The sequence below is a fragment of the Larus michahellis genome, chromosome 1 (assembly GCF_964199755.1).
Source record: "Larus michahellis chromosome 1, bLarMic1.1, whole genome shotgun sequence".
Taxonomy (NCBI): domain Eukaryota; kingdom Metazoa; phylum Chordata; class Aves; order Charadriiformes; family Laridae; genus Larus; species Larus michahellis.
Genome location: NC_133896.1, coordinates 87,284,136 through 87,305,382, shown reverse-complemented (window position 1 = coordinate 87,305,382; position 21,247 = coordinate 87,284,136). Strand labels below are relative to the sequence as shown.

Sequence of the window (21,247 nt, the reverse complement as noted above, 5' to 3'; positions counted from 1 at the left end):
TCCTTTTCGCTCCCTTTTTTTGCTATTTACCATGGGTAAATTAAAATGATTGATGGCCCAGGATTCAATGATTTACCATTTATTTCCCCATCTTATCGAAACTCGAGAGTCGCTTTGGATGTTCAAATGGAGAAAATAGTTTCCATTTCATTCCCCTTTGCAATTCAGCAGCTTTCAAAGCTTAAGAAGTTTTAACAGTAGCAAAAACAACCCTCATAAATACATTACATTTCAGACATTCATCATATTGTACTAGCTGACAGAAAAAAGAAAAAGTGATCATCCCCCGATTTTATTAAAATTTGAGCAAAACGAGAATTAGGAAAATCTCCCTCAGAAAGTTTCCACGCTTGAAAAAAAGATTTTTCACACTGGAGCGAAGAAAAGGAGATTGTATTATCTGGCATATGGTAGTATATCCGTAGCTCAAGCTATTCCCAAATTTCTAATGGAGGAGCTACATCTACATTAGTGTGGGTAGTAAGTACGTGAACGCACAAAAAGAAATGTCCATTGCTCACATTAAAACAGCTGCAAAAGGAAACCAGCCTCAGCTACTTGAACCACGCTCGGCGTCGGCAGCTGGGAGACAAGGTGTGGTTTGGCCATACGTGAGCCAAAACACGCGGTCACTTCCTTTTCACAGATGAGGCCAAGCGGAGGTGAAACACCTCAGCGCGCGCAACGTGACCGGCATCACTGGGCTTTGCTCCAACCTGCCGATAACACAAACCCGCAGCTGTACGTCACATTCAGCAGGTTATTTATCCCAAAGGTAGTAAGGTGCACTTTTTTCCCAAAAAATATTTAAAGCGTTTTTATCGCTGTCCGAGCCTGGAGAACCCTAGGAACTCTCTTTTTTCTTTTTTTTTTTTTTTTGTGTGCTCTGGGTTAATTGGAGATGATGCCTTTAGTCATCAGAAACACGGAGGACGTGTTACTCATTAGATACTCAGAGCCTGTACCTTAATTTAGACAGCCTGATGGCTGAGGGAGGGAGCGGACGGGGAGCCCCAGAGGGGCCGGGGCAGCCTGCGGGGATTCCTGTGGGCAGAAGGCGGGGGGGGGTTGGGCACAGCTCTCCATTTACAGAGAAGAGGGCAGGGGGGAGCCCCTCACCTGCAGCAGGGGAGGAAAAAGCTGTTCCCCCCCCACCCCGGTAAGGAAGCACCAAGGCTTGTGGGCTTCTCATCTCAGTCCGAGGGAAGTCAGGTGGCCACTGTGCGGTGGGCAGGGGCCAGGCTACTGCTGCCTTCCCAGCCTCGGCCCCCACTTCTCCCAGCTAAAGCTTCACCACACTGATTTACGACTCCCTCCGAGTGCCTGGGATGGAGTTATAGCCCCTTGTATTACACGGTGCCTTCTCTGTTATTCTTACTGCACGCCACAGATTTATGACGGTTTTTAAGCCAGGCAGCACGTAAAGAAATATGATCTTAACAAAATATAGAAGGCACCAAAGGAGGTCAAAGTGTGGGAGCTGAACATTATACGGTGATCCAGGATTTCCTTTTATTTACTGCTCACACCTTTTCAATCCCCAGTGGATTTCAGCTGTCTCAGGCGACCCTACCCAATGGCTGGGGAGGAGTCTGTAATCCACCGAGCCGAGATGCTTTGCCAGCAGCGGATGTCTTTTATTACAATTTAGCACACGTATGAAATCCCAAAATACTGTTGGTGAATTAAATGAATTTTAGACACAGAGTGCCGGAAAGATGCATAGCATTGGGGTAGGTAGGAGTCCCACGTTCATCTGAACAGGCTTTCTATCTCCTGCCATCTCTTACTGTGGCACCGACTGATGCTTTTCTACGTTAATGGTGTCCTGCAGAGCTCCTCTGCTTTTGGTGCTGAAGGAGAACAATTTGTGATAGTTTTTCATAGAGAAGTGGAGCAAAAGCTCTGCTGGATTTCAACAATACAATGGTGTGATGATGAAAGTAATGCTGTAAGTAATTCTGCTTTATAGCATTATTTATGTACATTCATCAATTATTCCAAAACTGTAGCACATAGGACAAATACAGGCACTGCCCTTACTCTGCAGATGGATAATGCGGGACCTCGCAGCACAGGCGGGGTGACACCAGCACAAGGCAGAGCTGCACAGAGTCACCTGCGGGACCACGGCCTGCATTAAACACTCCACGTCAAGATGCAAAGCGAAACAGCTGGCAAGAGGGATGAAAGCTGTAATTACAGCCAACCGATGACTCCTGAGCCAGCACCTACTGCTGAGCCCCGGTCTTGAAACAGAAGCCTGGAACAGGAGCTTTTTCCCTCTTAGGTGAGTGCCATAATCCCCTCCAGCTACGGTTATCGTTCCCTTTATTAATAAGACAAGCTCTGGTGTGCTCCCTTTCACTCAGATTTATTATCATTATTTCTCTGAGGAAAGAAATCTGTCTCCCTTCTGGTTACAGCCTAGGGCTACAACAAGACTCTCGTGGCATGTGTTTTTTGGTGGTTGGTTGTGGGGTTTTTTGGTTTCTTTTTTTGGAAAGGCACCCAACAGTCTGAATAATAGTCCACCTGCTCTTCCAAGCTTCTAGAGCAACGTACTCTCCCATTCTCCAGGTGCTTAATGCTGGGCACGCTGTAAGCCTTTTCTAAAGGAAGGGAAGTTAAAACAGGTCATGCCTTGGATTACTCTCTGGTAATTTCACTGGCCGCTAGTCCACAGCTGAAGCACCGCTTCTTTGGAAGTCTGGACACTCATGAGATGTAAGAGAGACATCAGAACTGATGGTCAACACAAAACTGCCTCCCGGGGGTCTTCTGCAGATAAATTTGTTTACCTGAGTCCAGAGATGGCTCAAGTTTATAAAATTAGTTTTCAATGCAGAATATCTTTAAAGACAAGTAAAGCAGTTAGCAGGAATAGTTTGCATGAGGTTTGTTACACTGCTCACTTACCCACCACCGCTGCTGTTTCTTCCCCAGGTGTAGTGCCTCAAAGCCTGGGGCTTTTCCCTAGAAGGTCGTGGCTGTGGATCTTCTCGCGAGATACATGGTCCCCTCCAAAATGGCATGCAAAGAAGGGTGAGTGATGTAACTTTGCTGCCTTCCCACTCATCTTGGGATCCTTGTGTTCCCCATCTCTCTGTTTTCCTAGTGATTATTGAATTTCTCATGCTTACTTCCTCACAGTATGTGCTGTTTATGATGACATCAAAAAGCAATCTTGTTTCGAAACATTAACACTACAGTACATGTTTTAGTATCTAAATCAGTCCTTGTGTATTTGGAATATGCTATATCACTAACGACATATGACCTCTTACCATATGAACATGCTACCTCCTTTTTCTTTTTCAATGTTGCTTTGATGACTTACCTCATCAGAAGTTCCTACGTATTTGCTAAGTGGTTGTCCTCAGCTTAGTCTTTGGTTATTGACGATGAGGAGAAGGTGAGCAGGGAACAACTACATCCTGCCTCATGCAGTAAGACACGTAGGGAATGGCAGATTCAAAATGATCAAAAAGAGGTGCTTTTTCCCAAGCTGTTATGGTTAAGCAGTGGAGATCTCTTCTGTTGAGTGTACCATGATGCCCTTGGAGCTCAGAGAACAGTGAGAGGTGTATGTGGATGACCATAACAGATGTAGCATTCCTGTCTCAGCTAAGGATGCATCCTTGGAAGGACAGAGTCTAATTTTATGAAGGGACTTTTTCACTGAAGTTTAAAAGTTATGAAAAGCTTTTCTTATGGTAGGAGCACTGGCTCAAAAGAGTTTTGGCAAGAAGCTGCCGCAGTACTAAACTTGTTTTCATTTAGTTGGTCTTCTCTTTGATATGCTTGCTTTGCAGTACTGACTTGGCTTGTGGAGATAAACATGGTGAAGTTAAATCTCAAAGCTGCTGTATTTGTGTGGTCCCCCACTTTGGCCAAGGGTAGACTTCCATCTGAAAGCAGTCTCGAGTTGATAGCGGACTTTTCTAGGGGTGAAAGTTAATAATTTTTGCATTATGTTTCACTACTTTTACAATATAATGTACTTGGCCTATGCAAGAGTCATGAAGATGTTCCTCAGATTCTGTTCTTCCTGTCAGGAGCCTTTTGCCCTTGCACTTGATTTGTGTGCTTAATTATAACCATTCCAGTGGGACGCATAAAATCCCATAAGTGGGATTTTACAATAGAATGAAAGTAGAGTCATAGCTTAAACTGTGTGGCGCTGCTTGCTGTTTTATGCATATTTAAATAAAGAAAAGTCAAAATGCTGCACCACCGTAGGAAGGAGCAAATGATGTCTTTATCTGTAGTATGGAGATAATACCGTATGCTTATATACCAAGACTTACTGTAAGTTTAAGGGCACAAAACCTGAAGTTTTTATTTAGCATGGCTAAACTGGTTAACTCTCAAACAGTAGCTGATGGGACTGAACCTTTTACACTTGCTGTTGCTTTACGCTTACCAGTTTCAGGTGAACACAGCCTCTTGTTTCCTACGCAACCAAAGACTCAAATATAGACCATACTGCTGATAAAGTAATAACAGAAATTAGTGATCAGTTCTAAACTTCGAAAATGTTCATTCTTCTTTTGGTGGCAAATCTAGATCCAGCTTCTATATGTGGAAAAAACAAAACCTCCTCGATATAGCTTCTTTACTTCATAGCTACCAGCAGAAAATACCTGTGAATCAAAAACAAAGGCTTGTAAATACTCTTCTGGCTCTACAGTGTACTTAATCTCAACCAGGGACTATAGTACGCCACAATTCTGTAGCTACAATAAATAGCAGCAGACTCCAGAGCCAAGTAAAAAGTTTAATTCAAAGCAAACTGATATATATCAATCTGCTGACACAATCTCTCACTCTTGCATCTGAAATACATATAGGCCTCTTCCTGGAGACACTGGATGATTTAGACTTCAATTTCACTTACGACGCCACTCAACTAATACTATCCAGCCAGTGTCTGCACACACACTACATAAAGACTTTCTGTTAACTAGATGCATTGGTCTCCCATTGCTTTACATGCCCAGTGTATCAGCTGCTGAGTTATTTGCCTAATTTAAGAGAATCAGCAACGTTTTCCTGTGCTTTAAATAGCCAGGCATCACTGAACTTTTAGGAGGAACTACGTTTGGCAGCTAATATGACAACACCAGTGCAATACATTATATTTTGGCTTTAAGTAAGCTTGGCAATTTTAAGGAAATGTCTCACTGATGCTTTAGCAACAGACGAGCTCTGCTCATGTTAGCAACATTTGACAAGTTGTTCTGTAAACATTTAATGAAATGCAGTTTCTTGTTGATTGGTGTCCTGAGTCTATCCTAGCACTACACACTTCAGCCTGAACTTGCCCCTTGTCCCTCTGTACCCCCTCGCACCTACAGTTTGCTGGACACGATGCTGTAAGCCCCATAGTTGATGCACAGGAAAGTCAGGGTTAGATGGTACCTCAGGAGATCATCTGGTCCAAACTGCTGTTGAAAGCAGCACCTTAGATTAGGTTATCCAGGGCATTGTCAAAGTCTTGAATGTTTCCATCAAGAAAGGACCCACCACTTCTCTGGGAAGCCTATTGCAACGCTCAATTTTTCTCTGGCTGAAGAGTTAAATTTTTTTCTATATCCAGAAGGAATTTCCCCTAAAGCAACTGTGCCCATGACCTCTTGTCCTGCCACTGGGAATCCTTTTGAAGAGAATATCTCCGTGTTCTCTACAACTACCTTCTTTGGGTGTTAGAGACACTGACTAGATCCATCCTGAGCCTTTTCTTTTCCAGGCTGAACAAATCCACTTCCTTTAGCCTTTATTCATACGCCAGCTTCTCCAAGTCTCTAATCATCTTGGTGGCCCTCCAATGGACCCTCTCCAGTTTTTCAATGTCTTCCATTGTCTAGAGCTGCGGGGGCCAAAAGTGGACATTAAATTCCAGGTGTGGCCTAACAAGTCCTAAGTAGAGTTAGGTATACATTGGCTGGCCTAATTCGTATGTTCGTGTAGGCACCGGCAGTTTGTGTGACTTTGGACCAACAATATTTTGATGCTGATTTTTCTGAACCTGGAAAAGGAGGAGGTTGACAACCGTCGTGGGGCTTGGGAATAATACAAGGCTTAGTTGGTTTTGCTTTCTCAGAAAATAAAATAAAAATACATTTTCCTTAGAAAATATAAAGATATAAAAAGTATATGTGACACTAATGAGTTTTGGCATACAATATATGAAAGCAATATTCCAGAGGCAAAATAGTTCCTGACACAATATGAAATAAACAGTTCTAACTAGCCCTCAAAAATTAGAGGTCGTGTATATTGAGGACCAAATCACAATGCCTTATATCTTTGAGCAAAAATTAATCTATTAATCTCATTTTATTTACAGTGGTCTTTGTTGACTTACATCCATGTGGTGTTTTGCCTGGTATGCTCTCTTTTGGTGAGAGAAAACTTTCCTTTCATTCTTGAGGAAACACAGTAATGTATCTGTTGCCAGTGTGTACCTCACTAGATCAATAGATAGATCTTTCATTCATAGATGTATTAGGACAGCCCCAGAAAATTATTACATTAGGGATATCCTAATCAGCAATTGTTAAACCAAAAGAGTCAACCTCATTTTATATTCATAGAATCATAGGATAGTTTGGGTAGGAAGGGACTTTTAAAGGTCAACTAGTACAACCTTCCCTGCAATGAGCAGGGACATCTTCAACTAGATCAGATTGTTCAGAACCCCATCCAACCTGACCTTGAATGTTTCCAGGGATGGGTCATCTACCACCTCTCTGGGCAACCTGTGCCAGTATTTCGCCACCCTCATTGTAAAAAATTTTCTTCCTTATATCTAGTCCAAATCTTCACTCTTTTAGTTTAAAGCCGTTACCCCTCGCCTTATCGCTACAGGACCTGCTAAAAAGTTTGTCCCCATCTTTCCTGTAGGCTCCCTTTAGGTACTGGAAGGCTGCTATAAGGTCTCCCTGGGGCTTTCTCTTCTCCAGGCTGAACAACCCCAACTCTCTCAGCCTGTCCTCATAGGAGAGGTGCTCCAGCCCTCTGATCATCTTTGTGGCCTTCCTCTGGACTCGCTCCAACAGGTCCATGTCTTTCCTGTGCTGTATTAAGGGGTGGCTATTAAAACAAAAACAAAAAACCCACCACAAAACAAAACCCCTTGAATATATCTGTTCATTAAATGAAGTTCTGTTTACCACAGTAGTGATACATAAACCAAAGCCGCCAAAGATACAGCCTACAGTTAAAAGATTTATCTCTGCGCTTTACCTGTACTTCAAGTTTGTTTTCATATGGAAAAGTAAAATTCCAAATTTGTGTAATAAAAGAATAAGAGACTTCATTTTAAAACATCTACAACTCAGCCTGGAAATAAAGAATTAATTTGTTTCTGTATCAAAACAAGTTCAGAACCATAGACTAACTCATTCCTGTTGCAAGATACTAATACAAAGATAAGATCTCAAAAAAAACAAAGCAAAGCAAAACAAAAAACCCCTAAATAACAGTTATTTCATCAAAACATGGACCTTAGAGCAAATTTTCCTTTGTCATCTTACTTATTTTGCCTATTTCATCTCATTCATGGCAGTCGTCCTGCCATGAGTAGGGCGATATGAAGAGTAAAGCAGGGGGAAATGAGTTCAAAACATATAATAAGAAATCCCAAAATTCCAAGAACAGTAATATGGTGTAAAATACAATATTTAACAGAAATTTTGGGGAGAAAATTTCACCTGTCTCTTCTTAGATTCCTTTTCTGATTGAACAATAGAGTCAATGTATTTTTCTTTTATTTATTTGTCTGTTTATTTATTTTTATGTTTGCATTATCTAACATAGACTAACTACATAACAAGAGTTTCCAAAAAGCAGAATAAGGTCTGGATGTGCATTAATGGTTTGGTGTTTGTAATTAATACCCTGAAATGTGTCCAACCTGATGCTAAATCAAATGTTTAGTGGGCTAAAGGTACTGCAAGCCAAAATAAGATTGAGAGCCAATGTGATGATACTTGTCCATTTTCTCCAGAAGCTGGGAGGAATCCAAGGGAGGACGTAGGGAGTGACTCAACAGGTGACGAAAATGCAACTGAGATTGCATACATGCAACATGATCAGGTTGGAAAAATAATTAGTTGAGCTGGGAGGACGGCAAAATGAACCTGTAGTGGAAGAAGTTGGCTTAGTCAGGAGATCGAAATCTGATTCTGGAAAGAGTCTGAGGCTGAGCCTGATCAATCCGATTTGATTTTTCAAAATGCAAACAACTCCTGCTCAACAGGGCATCATCTAGTGACTGGAGTATACGTTAGCTTACAAAAACTCCTTTTGAATTGGTCTTCAAACTGAGAATTTGTCTCAAACAATATCTGAACTCTCGAGCGTGTGAGATTCTGCAAGCCAAGCGAGAGCCGGAAGGATCTTCTGCAATTCAATATTCAGCAGCTGTTGAAGCTTTTAAGTTCCTAATGGGCAAGAGGGAGCAATGGAAAAAAGAGTCGGGGGAAAAGAGATTTTAGAAGCACTGTTATTGACTTGCAAGTGTAAATGTCCACTGAAGATTGAAGTAAGTACAGGGGAACTGGCAGACAGGACTTGGAGAGAAACATGGAAGCTGCTGAGAAAGATAATGTTTCAAACACTGTCAAAATTGTCAGTATGTGTATTAAAGGGTGAAAAATGAAATACTGGCTTAATATAACGCATCAAGTTGAAATAAACTGCATCTGAAGAGAAGCTGGAGAAAGATCAGACTGGGGCAGCAGTGATCACAGCAGGGAAGTGGAAGTATTACAACTATAGATGCATAAGAAATAAAAACCAAGGACTTCAACTTCCAACCATCAGGAATCTGGGTTAGAGCTTCAGCTGATAGAATCATCTGAGACTCTGGGAGCTGCATGTGAAGCTCTCTGGCAGAAGACAGAAACTGAGACACCTAAAATATTAGGAAATTTTATTTAAGATAATCCATAAAGCAGCAGTAGACATTATAAAGAAAAGAACTGAAACGTTAGTATGGCTTACAAATCCCCAATATGAATCTGTCTTAACATCTTCCTTCCTTACTTCATACTTATTTAATATGTTTTCCATGTACAATAGCGCTTTATAGGAAGTTTCAACTCTTATGCAGCAAATGTTACTGACTTAATATAAAGCTGCTCTTTGAAAGAAGAGTTACTTTCCCTTTTGGCGCTTCTAAATATTTCTGTTTCAACTTCGTGCTCCTTTCCCCGCAAGATCTGAGTTGCAGAGCTGCTTCCTACAGTCCCCGGTGGAGGCCTATTTGTATTGGCTTTGATGTAAGCAGTAAGCTGCTTGGTTTAATTTTAAATTTTCAGGGGAAGAGTTTATTCACAAATGAATTACACAGCATGAAATCTTAAAAGCCGCCGTTAGATGCTCATGGAAAAGACGCATAATGAGTTTGCTTGGGAAAAATGTTACAGAACTGATGTTCTCCTCGTCTAAAAAGACAATGCACTTCCATGAAGAGAGGGCCAGCAAGATGGAAAAGACAGGCTTCGCTATCGACAAGGAAAGGGCTGCAGAGTGACAGTGTGCCCGTTAGGTGCACTGCATGTGGAGACTGGAATGAGAAATGCTGCACAAGGAGAACAAAAATTCCTGATTTCCAAATAACACATCCAGAACGTAGTCTGCTGAACTGGACACCGTGCTTTTGGGCTGTTTAGCGATGCTCTGCACAGTAGCAGGATATTGAATACCTTGTAAGCATTACAGTTAATTTTTGTCTTATCCTTTAACTCTCTGTGGTCACTAGTTTAGTACCAACAGTGTGCATCATATTTCAGAGCAGTAACAAGTGCTTGAGGCTGGGTACCTCCTACAAGCAGTGTGTCTTTGATCCTTAGGAAGTCACAGACCTCACTGAAACTGGTAGACATCACAGCTCCTTTCACAGAATCATAGAATCTTAGAATGTGTTGGGTTGGAAGGGACCTTTAAAGGTCATCTAGTCCAACCCCCCTGCAGTAAGCAGGGACATCTCTAATTACATCAGATTGCCCACATTGTTTGTTGGAAGTTGAAATAGTAGATGTTACCATGACAGTTGCAAATCAGCATGGCAATAACTGGGGTAGGTTGTGAGCTGAAGCCTCAAAAATCGACCTCGTGACTTTGAAAACAGTTGTGGGAGCCAGGTCCTTGTTTTGGTGGAGCCGGCTGTGTCCAAGATAAAAGCCAGAAGCAGAAATGCAAGCAGAGAGGTGTTTTTGGGAAAACAGCACTTTGAGTATATTTTTTGTAAATAAATAGGATTATATACAGAAAAAACTGAGTACAGGTTGTATCTTTATCAGTTAGTCTTCCCAATGCAAGCAACATGCAAGTTTTTGAAAGCTGATTAACTGCTGGGGCTAAAGAGAATAAACTCTGACAGTCTCACAAAAAAAAAATCAAAAAGACCAAAATAATATTAAATAAGAGCTGGATGTTTTCTAAAAATATTTAGATTAGCAGCAGGTAGCTTCCCAAGATAAGCTTACATGTGACATAGAATTGAGGAGATAAAACCTTCAGGGCAGCTACGCAGTGTCTGGGCAAATTAGGAAGCCCAGCTGCAATGCCACCAGTTCAGAAAGACGGGATGGATAGATGAAGCCACCAGCCAGCTGGCTGCCCCGGAACAGAAGAAGTTCTAAGAAGTACGGAAGAACAAAAACACTTGACTGCTTTGGCTCATACCAGCAGAGAGAAACTGTGGCAGCAAGGATCTTGCAAAAGGAAATTTAAAGATGGTCAAGAAATTAAAAGCTGTCAAGATTCCTTGATGTGGAGCCATGAGTCCTTCCAGTATTTCAAATTTTCTTTTACTTTGGATATAGATGCTAGTGTTTATAGGCCCAAAAATGAGTGCCATAAGAGAGAGTAGAAGGTTATTACTATAAAAGTCTAAATTTTCTATGGACGCAGCATCAGTCAGGACTCTCTAGAATGATTCCTGGTTTGGGAACAATAAACTACAATAGGTCTAAAACATAAAGACTTAGGGTGGGGATAGGAAGGATGAAAGTGATTGCTTTACCTTAAAATAACTAGAAAAGGCAAACAGTAGCTGTAGAGAAAAATGTCTTATTTCAGCACACAGGTAAAAACCTTCCCTGAAGTTATAATCCCTGCCTCGCTATCAGACAGATCTCCTCCATAAAGGAAAATTCACCAGCAGTTCGAGTACCGCTGATGTATGAAAAACATCACCAGTTTTATATTGAGTGATTATTTCCAAATCGTTCCATAAAGTCACTGTAATTAAGCTCATCAGTGCTGTAAATGCTGGCGATGAGTAGGAGTACCGACGCCAGATAAAATCCAAGAAGGATGGAGACGCTGCATTTCTGTGCTTGCAAAACCCAGCCCCAACCCACCAGGTGGTGGCAGGAGAAGCTTCCATGGCTGGTCACCATGTACAATTTTTTTATTTTCTCTTATAGGGTGTAGAGCAACAGGTGATGATGTATCAGGCTTCTTCAGAGGCGTTTATGAAGGGGAATCACACTGGGCCTGAATCTAAGGAAAAATGGCATGATGTCTCCATGGGTCGCAAGAAAACATAGAAGGAAGTACAATTTATGGGAGCAGCAATAACGTGTCAGCTTTTTCTGGGAAGGCTGCAAAGACACATAAAATACAGTAATGCAAACAAGGACAGTATAATTAATTTGCTTAACAGACACCACAAAGCAACACAAGATAAGCAAACAAGATAGCTTGATGTGGTGCAAGGAGGAATATTTGACAGCCTGTGAAGTGAGAACGCGTCTCAAACCGTAGGGGGGATTGTGAAAAGCTGTTCTTGGAGGAGGTTCTCAGAAGTGACTAAATCAAAGCATTAGGAAATAAGTCTGTTAAAAAAAAAAATAAATCTTGATTTGTGATTATAGAACAGGGTTAGTAATCTATTGCGATGAGCTACAGGGGGGGAGGGAAAGCAATGCGTGTGCCCAGGAAGCAGCCTTCAGAAGAGCGCGTGGGCTGCGAGGAGGGCTGGGTTTCTGCCAGAGGAGCTGCAGCCATGATCTGACCGAGCTGCGAGGAGCTGGTGATTTTGCCTGACCACACGAGGGGAAACCTGTGGCACAGGCACCTAGCAGAAAGGCTGCTCGCCTCTTGGTCCCATTTAAGATTTTGAGGACTTGAGTGAGACGTAGGTACGATGCCAACCGCGGGCTGGCCGAGCACACACGCATGTGCTTTACCCACCACGCAGATGTTTGGCTCTGCCGGTGACACGAGAGCTGGAAACCTTCTGGACTCCCAGCCCTCAGCTGATGCCGTCACCTCTACTTACTGCGTGCTGCGTCGCCTCTCTTTCTACATCCCCTAAAAAAAGAAAAGAACCAAATGTGCCTGCAGCTGCAAGGGTTTCTCAATGTTATCCTGCCAGTAATACACACGGAACATCCTCATCCACCATAAATCATGCTCAAACTAATATAAATATTTGTTAATCTAGGGCCCTTTTAAAGCTGCGTTACAGCTTTACCTGAAATTCTCATTAGGCAACACTGCAGCTCGTATCTGCAATAACATCTAAACCAGTCGTTTTTCTGGAACATCTGTGTTCAGCTGGTGGAGGAGGGAGGGAGACGTACAGTCAGTCCTACTGATATAACCACGCAGCTAAAACGTGTTTCTGCCTCTGAAAGTTAGGGAAAAGACAGTCCTCTGCCAGCCTGTGACCTCTGGGTTGGTGGGTATGGACTTTATCGTATGGAGCAGTCAGCTACAAATTAATAGAGAAAAAACTATTTTTTGTCCTGTGAACCACATTATCCACAGACTTACGCCATTATTTCTTTCTTCAACAACTCTTCTGGCTCAGTTCCAGTTCAACTCCGCCGCAGCATAGTCCCAGCCAGGCTGAATATGAATTTCAGCTGAAACCAAAATCTCTGCTCGTTCAATGCCCCTTTCTTGTTGTGATACACATTATTATCTAGGAATCAGAATGCAATTAAGATCGACGAGTACAAAGATTATTTTCTGACTTTTTGTGACTCTTACAGTTGTATCTGTTCCAACCTCTAAGTCTTCATGGCTATTGGAGCAAGAATGAGGGATGATCAGAAAATGTATTCTGCATAAGCAAGATACGACATTAGAATGACGCTAAACAACCCCTGCAAATCCCACTTACAAATATGGGAGGTGTATATTACCAATATCAGAGGCCGAAATAGAGACAAAAGAAGAGCAGGCACTATCAATTTTGTGTGTTTTGAAGCTAAAATGTTCCAATCTGGACTGAAACTCTGACTTGAAACCCCCCTCTACCGAGATCAGAATTAATTTTGAAATTCCAGGGTGAAATGAACCCCAATTTTAACTTACAAAAAATAAATTTAATTTTTCAACCACCATCCTATCATGTCAACAAAACTGGGAACAAATTAACAATTACTGAAACAGGTAATTAAGTGTCCTTTTAACTGGAAGAGGCCGGCTTTTGTGTTTGCCCAAGGATCATTATGCAGCTTCACAGCACTAGACTATATATGATTTGAACACTGTATTTCTAAATGACGTAGTTTCAAAGTGCTCGCTTTTCATATGCATGTTTTGCTGCAAGATAAAATGAGCTGTAATGTTGACTTCCTCTCAGCTGTCTCTCAATTTCCCATATATATATATACACACACACACACATATGTACATATATACATTATACATAGTGGAGCTTAAATTCTTGGTACATTAATGAAATGCCTAAGCTGTAACAACCTATATATATAAATTTGACCACCAAGTCTACAGTGGAGAATCTCTTCCCCATAACATTTCTTGGCATTTAACACTACTTGCAAAGTTAGTGAATAAATTCTCACAAAATACTGTGGTTAAGCAGTAGCTATTATTACTAATGTTATTAATATGCAGAAATAATTCAGTTCATTTGACCTGTCTTACAAGGGCTACAGCGTAGAGAGATCCAACCCAAAATTCTCCCCCTCTTCACCATCCTTTGGAATTGGAAACCTTTCTGTATAGAGTAATATTCAGCAAAGACTGATTTTGTACCATCCTCTGACTTCTGGGTCGCCTGTGTTATTGACACAATAAGCATCTCGGTGGACTGAGAAACAAATAGCCCACGGTGCCACAATATTTTTGGTGTAAATGGTTACGTGGAGCATCGCTGTTACTTTGGGAGGACTGCAGGGTGGTTTGGACTTAGGTAAATTACAACCGTCAATTTTATGTGTGCCAACTAAAACAGCACAAAAATATATTTCCCTCCGCACCTCGCAGTTGCAAGGCTTTCACAAGAGAAAACGCAGCGATCTCACTATAAATAGCAACTTAACTAAAATTAGATAGAACTGGCAGGCTCTCGTCTATGAATGGGAGCACTGTTAATATGCTCATCAGGTACTGGAAGGGCTCCAAATCTGACAAGGCATGCTACGGCACAAACTTTCTGTGCCTGGAAAAATGAGCAGAAATAGCTGAATGAATAGGGCCAGGGATGTTTTCGGAACTGGATAATAATGTCAGAGACTGCCTGACGATGCTGATTAAATTTAAAGGGAGTACTGCAAGTAGGGATATTTCTCCATATTCCTTATTGCACTGCTTTGTTTATGCTAACAGAAAAATGCCGATAAATCTAATGAATGAAGAAACGTGGGAAATCGTTTAGGGGAAAATTAATACCGAGATACTCAGTGAAGTTAAATCAGGCTGGGTAACGGTGTGAATTTAAAGTATGTAACTGCTTTTGGATTGTTTTAATTCAGAAATGGTTAAGGCTTCTCTACACTCCTACGTGGTGAAGTTACTGAACAGTGAATAAAAATATGAATTGATGCTACACCAGGTACTCGGTACTAATCTGCTGCCTGTTCCCCTGCTATGGAAACACCAAAAATGCCACTTGGCTTTCTCCGGTTCAAAATAGACCTTATAGCATGGAAAGTGCCATTATGGTCACAAAACTGTAGAGAAACTTCAACTGCACAGATGATGTACGCTGACCTTCGTTCTACACGTAGCACCACTTGAAATACAGTCACTTCTGCACCTGCTATCAATCAGCCTATGCTTCCATATATAGCTTTTTTTTTCCCCCTAAAATAATTAAGTTACCTCATACAAAGGCACCTTGAGGGCATGCTGTATTTCCACAAGGGAAGTCAGAGCAAAGTAGCTGATGAACTGTGAATTTACGCCGAGCTTATTGTGCAGCGTCTCTCCCGTGTTGATAAACCATTAGTTCACTTCAGTTTAATTCACTTTGAGTGTCAATTAAGTTAATTATGGCCAGCTGACTCCTAAATGAGTGTCCATAGAGAAATTATATATGCTCGAGTTATATTCACTTTAAATTCACATCTTTTTTTGTTAATTCACTTTGACATCTTGTGTAGGACAAGCCAGTGGGTATTTTGGGCCTGTGACAAAACACCTTGAAGATAAGGAGATTTTGAACCAGTCTCAACAGACAGAGGAAAAATCTGATTCCTAGAGGCTTTTAGATGAAAAGTATTACTTTTTTTTTTTTCCTATTAAATAGAACACATACAAATGGCTCAAACATAAAAGGATGTTTAAATAGAACTATGATAATTTAACATTTTGTATGAAAAACATTTAAATTAAACAATATAGTACTTGGTCTATGCCCTTCTCAAATCAGCACTTGTCAGCCATAAGGAAAACTCAAATTTACCCCTATTATGTTCCAATTAATCTGATCATTTAAATGGGCTAAAATACTTGCTATAACGGCTGTTTTCACAGAAATCATATCTTCATATACCTCGTTTTTATTGTACAAAATTATTTGTTGTACATCATTTCATTTTCATTCTGGCTTCAGGAAATAAGCATAAATTATTCTAAATCCAACTCAAAAAATCATGACCCTTTGAAACTCATATTGCTCCAGTCCTCCTGCAGATTTGCCACCATCACGTTCAAAAGACCGTACCAGTGGTCTGAAGGGTTCTCAAAGCTGTAATGAAAAGTAGGTTTAACCTTAGCTTGCAGATAATGTCTTTGGCTTAGGAGAAAGTTTGTATAAACCAGAGCTTTGAAATTTAATCCTGTGGGGGCTAAAAGCAAGACTGTTGTTTCTCATGGAGGGGATTTAATATTTGGATTAACCACTTGATTAGAAAGGTTATGACCTTTGTTTATGGAATAGCTTCTGTATTTTTAGCCCAATAGGAATGAAAGCTTTGATGTACAGCGTGCTGATAGTGAACTATGAAGTTTCATTGGGGAAATGTTACGTGTCAGTTGAGGAGAAGGAGTGAAGTCTAATGAGGATCCCAATGTGCTTGTTGAATAACCGTGTGTGCACGGAGGGGAAACAACCAAAGCGACAAACTTACCAAAAACTTCCTATATGAAGATATAAAACCTGTTAGAATAATGCTGTATTTCTTTTGGAAAAACCTCTTTTCCGAAGACCACACGCAAGCTTCTTAAACACAGTAATAAACGCTGAAGATTCAAGAATAAAAGTTTCAGAAGCAAAAATATCTTGGCTTCTGAACTGATCTCGATAGAAAAGATAATTAAACAAAAACTAACCCAGTAACCAATGAAAGTTCAGGCTCCGCTTCACAATTCCAGCTTACTCTATAACCACTTCTTTTCCCCCTTTCCAGCTCCCTCACTTCTTCCACACCAAGTACGCTTGGCGGGTGGTTGTGAGGGAGCCGCCACTAGAGGTCAGATGTTTATCGTTCTCTTTAGTGTCATTCGTAACCATCGGTGCTGTGCAGTTTGAAAATAACATCACTGCACACTGCCTAAAACTATTCTCTTTCTTATTTACTTACATGTAGATATAAATACAAATTAGAAATCAGAGCAAAGACGAATTGTGAGTTTACGCTGAGCCGATGTGTTCTTTAGAAGACGGAACACTTAAAACTTAGTTAGAATTTCGTGTAAGAAATCTGTAGTTTGCAGTGTGCTATGTACAAAGATGAAATTTCCCAACATGCAAAGAAACATTCATTGATTTGAGCTATTGCTGTAGCAAAAATAATAGAGAAGCTATATTTTGCACATTAGTAATGGTGATGAAAACAATTGTCAGATGCGGGGTTTGTACTTTTTTGAATCATATAGAGCAGTTTTTTACAGTAATTTGTACCAGCCCAATGTAAATTAATATGCTTCTCAATTGGTGATGGATATTCCTGTCCCTTGCATTTAGACTGGGTTCTGGCAGCGGAACAGTGAGATGATGTGGACTGAGCAACATAAACCCCACAGTCTGACTTAAACCAAAATTGCCGGAGGGATACTAGATTCACGGAAATCAAATCCTCACAAATTACATAAAAATTGGCAACTGAATAGTCAAAACCAACACAGATTAATGTTTGCCTAGTGATGTGGTCTCTTACCACTGCAAAAGCGAGTAGCCAGCTGGGCTACTTTGCTCCCAGATAAGGGATACTGGCAAAGTAGCATTCAGTATAGGGCTGAAAACAAAGAACACGTAGCTAAAGGAACTAGGGGAGAAGAGGTGGGTAGCTGATGTTGCCATCACACAAAGTGCATAGGAAATCAGGCTTTGGGTTTTTTCCGGCACACATACAATATACATATGTATAGAAATAATCCTACTGAAGTTAAGTCCTTAATTTTTCCAGCTTGCTCCCAACAGCTTTATTAACTAGACAACCAGCAATATTACCTTTTATAAAAATATGAAGAATGTAAAAAGTTTATTGGGTTTGGTCTTTCCCAATGAATGCAGTGAATATTCATAAGGACTAACACGAATACAGCAATCCTTCCAGGTCCAAATATATAATCTTTTCACAGATTATGAATATGGATATACTTTTATACAGGATCATAACATAACGATTTGCTGAGTAAGGCTCAGAGGTGCCTAAGAAAAATCAAGAACTTAATTTGTTACAACAAGATGTTATTTAAATCAATTAACTAAAACAGGACAAGGAGGTGATGTCACTGCAATTGTATCTAGCTCTGGGGAACTCCACCTATGCTATTGCACTCCCAACACGACGTCCCCATAGGAATACTCATTAAATGATCTTATGGTGATGCCATCTATAGGCCAATGGCATGCGATAGCCTCTGCAACAGGTATTTAGTAAGCAGCCTTACAGCCACTTGGAAACACACGCAGACTGCATCCAACTGATTAATGGTGTTTCTTAAAGGACCAAAACAGCTCAGCAAAAGGAAAGAAACGCCTCATTTAACCCTCTCTTTCATGAAATTGTTCTCATGACGTGCCCCTGCTCCACAGATCTAAGCAAGAGCAGGGTGTTTTGCTTTTTATAGAGGAGTTTAAAAAAAGTCCATCTTTGCTATCCTTCCTTTGTTGAATAAAACAGTTGGGTTCAAAACTTTATCAGATTCAGTAGTAAAAAGAGAGCTGTAGGCTGTCGGGATGCAGCCCTTTGGACGTGCGCTACTCAGCCCCGAGCATCACTGCCATTCCAGCACTTTAAACTTCTGGTTTTGCTAGCTTTTCGCTGGAGACACTTTTCCCCAGGAAAATTTGGAGAGAAACCAGCTTCTCTTTAAAATGTATTCCACCTGATATGCAGAATATCTCGTGTAAAGTGCATAGAGACGATCTTCAAAGCTTACTCTTTCCTTTACTACCTCTTTGAGAAGGCAGTAAATTCTCTTGCAAAAGATTTCTGTGACAGGAACAGCAATCATGATTTATGCCCTGAAGCACAGCCTTTTATTTGTTGTCATCACTATGTTTTTAAAATGTTTTCCAGCTGTGTTTGAGATACATAATTTGAATTTGTGAGTCAACTTTGCAGTTGCAGGGGACCTTCGCTGCACCGTTTTAGAATCCTGACAGGTCGAGGAGTGGTATAAATTTCAGCACTGAAAACTCAAAGCATGCAGATTCCGAATTTCAGAGAGATTCAACTTTATTATCAATTAGATAAACACAATAACTGATTGAACAGACAACTTTTAAAGGGCCTTACTCTCTTCTCAAGGCAGTTACCGTCTTCTCTTTCTCCTGATTTGTGTTCATTTTGATCAATAGCTCCAGAACAATGAAAGACATATTGAAATTACTGTGGAAAGCCATTGGCCAGAAATTAAAAAAAAAACCTTTGTCATTTTCAAGACCATAATTCCAAAAATTGTACTTTTCTTCTCAGAAATGTAGGCCACTTCAGAATCTATTTGACGACCCATTATTTTTTTTCTCTCTGTAACTTTCATCACAGAACCTGACTAACTTCAGGGCTGCTCTAGAGCTCAGGGGAGCTCGGCGATGCCTCGTTCATGTAGCTAAAAGGTAAACCTGTAATCGTGCTTTCAGCCGTCGTGACACGAGGGAACATAGAGAAGCAGAAATCCATTTCCCTTGATGGCTCAAGTCTCTTCTACACCTGATTGTATTTTTAAACTTGTGTTTCGCTCATTAAAACAATTCCTGTAATTTCACTAGTGTTTTACAGTGAGGAAAAAAGCATTCCAAGAGCATGGCTCTGCAAAAAGATAAGGTCCACTGTGATGATTTGATTCAATGCTGCATGTATAAGAAAGCCTGACTTTGCTTTTTGAACTTTACGTGGAACTGCACTCTTAAAAGGAAACAACACAGTGAATATTTCAGAGCGCCTTGATATTCACCGAATCTCTGCAATCAGTGAGCTTTAGAGACAGCTGTGAAATCAATCGTATTCACAGGTAAATTGTGAATTTTGTAGAGATTTTAAGCCTTTTTCTTTCAATAAAAAAATAAAATAAAATAAAAAGCCCCCTGGAGATGGTAATTTTCTGGAGTTACAGTCCCAGAAAGGAATGTAACAGTGATTTTTAAATAGCAGAAACTGAATCAAGACATCAGATTCACACCGCTCCAACTTCAGGGTCTAAACACAGGGAGACTGTATCCTAAATTTCTTTGTGTTGGAGCTTGTTAGTCTCCCCTCTCTTCAAAAGGCAGATATGCTCAATTTTTCTTCTAAGGGTTATGATTCAGGAAAGTGCATCGTAGGTTCAGAACATCTTTCAGGATATGGCCCTATAGGAAAATTGCAAACAACATCAGAGATGGATTGTTGCTTTTTTCTGCTATGAAAGTCTCTTAGATTATTTCAGAAGGTGGAATAAAAATCACAAGCCTCAAGTACCAGTCAGATGGATTAGGAATAGGGAAGAACCGTGTTTGTTTGGCTTTTGCGGGGGTTGGGTTTTGGGCGATTTTTTTGGTAGTAGAAGTAAGTCTTTTTGTCTTTGTTCGAAGGACTAATGAATACTCTTATAAGCAGCAGAATGGAAAAAGGGGGCAAGTCATTTTATGTCCAGTTTTTTTCTAGTCTCTCCACCTTGTTTTTAACATGGTTTGATGCAACGTAACCACTGGTACAAAAGTCCACTGTTACTCAATGTCCGTTTACTTCATGCAAATATTTTTGCTATGATAGAATCATTATTTTAGAGGATGGCACAATTGTCCTGTTACTATTTTAAAACATCTGCTGGTAATATGAAACTATTCATAGAGTACTGTATAATTCTACTTTATGATTTGCTAAAACTGGACTTAGGGTTTACTTTAGTGATTTTGATGACTAAGTTGCTCAGATTCTGCTGTCTGTGCCGTAAAGCTTTGTCTGCTTCTGAGAACATCCTCGAAGAGGGACTGCAATATTTTGTTCCAGAGAGTAACTTAAACAGAAAATATTTCATTTTTAGGTTTAAATAAGTTCCGGGGGGGTATTCTTTGTTATTTGTAGACATAAAGTTTTATTAGGATTAAAAAAAAAAAATTAGTTTACTGGAAATCACCTATTTGTGTTCTTGTAATGCTATAAGACAAATGCAAGGAGAAATATTTTAAATGAGAGAAAACTGATTCTATTAAATCTATAAGTTATGGTGTGCTTTCCAGCAAATCTGAATATAATTTTGGTAGGTAGGCACTCGTCTTCATTTTGTGCAGGTGGTGCTTATGGAAAAGCCATGTAAATGTGTTGAATGTTAAAAAGTCATTCTAAAATATCACCTGTTATCTCAAACTCCCACTAATTCATCATCAGGCCTGACATCTCTACAATACAGATGGTGCATGGGTTTTACTGATTTTTTTTTAAATAATAAATTTTCCTAGCTTCAGAAGCCCCTTGGTATATCCTAAGCTGTTAGAGCAGGAAATGCTTATCCTCACGGACAACTTTTCCATTTGTTTCTTAACAGTACCAACACCTTCTTTATATCCAAGCAGAAGAGCAGTAAGGAAGGGAAAGATATT

General features: G+C 40.3%; 1 long non-coding RNA gene across 1 annotated transcript; it reads left to right on the top strand.

Moving 5' to 3' along the window:
• Window positions 1–2,183: 2,183 nt before the first annotated feature.
• LOC141744444 (uncharacterized) lies at window positions 2,184–11,580 on the top strand. Its single transcript, XR_012587453.1, has 3 exons — window positions 2,184–2,290; window positions 2,947–3,045; window positions 11,445–11,580. It is a non-coding gene; the product is annotated as an uncharacterized LOC141744444 (long non-coding RNA).
• Window positions 11,581–21,247: the final 9,667 nt, after the last annotated feature.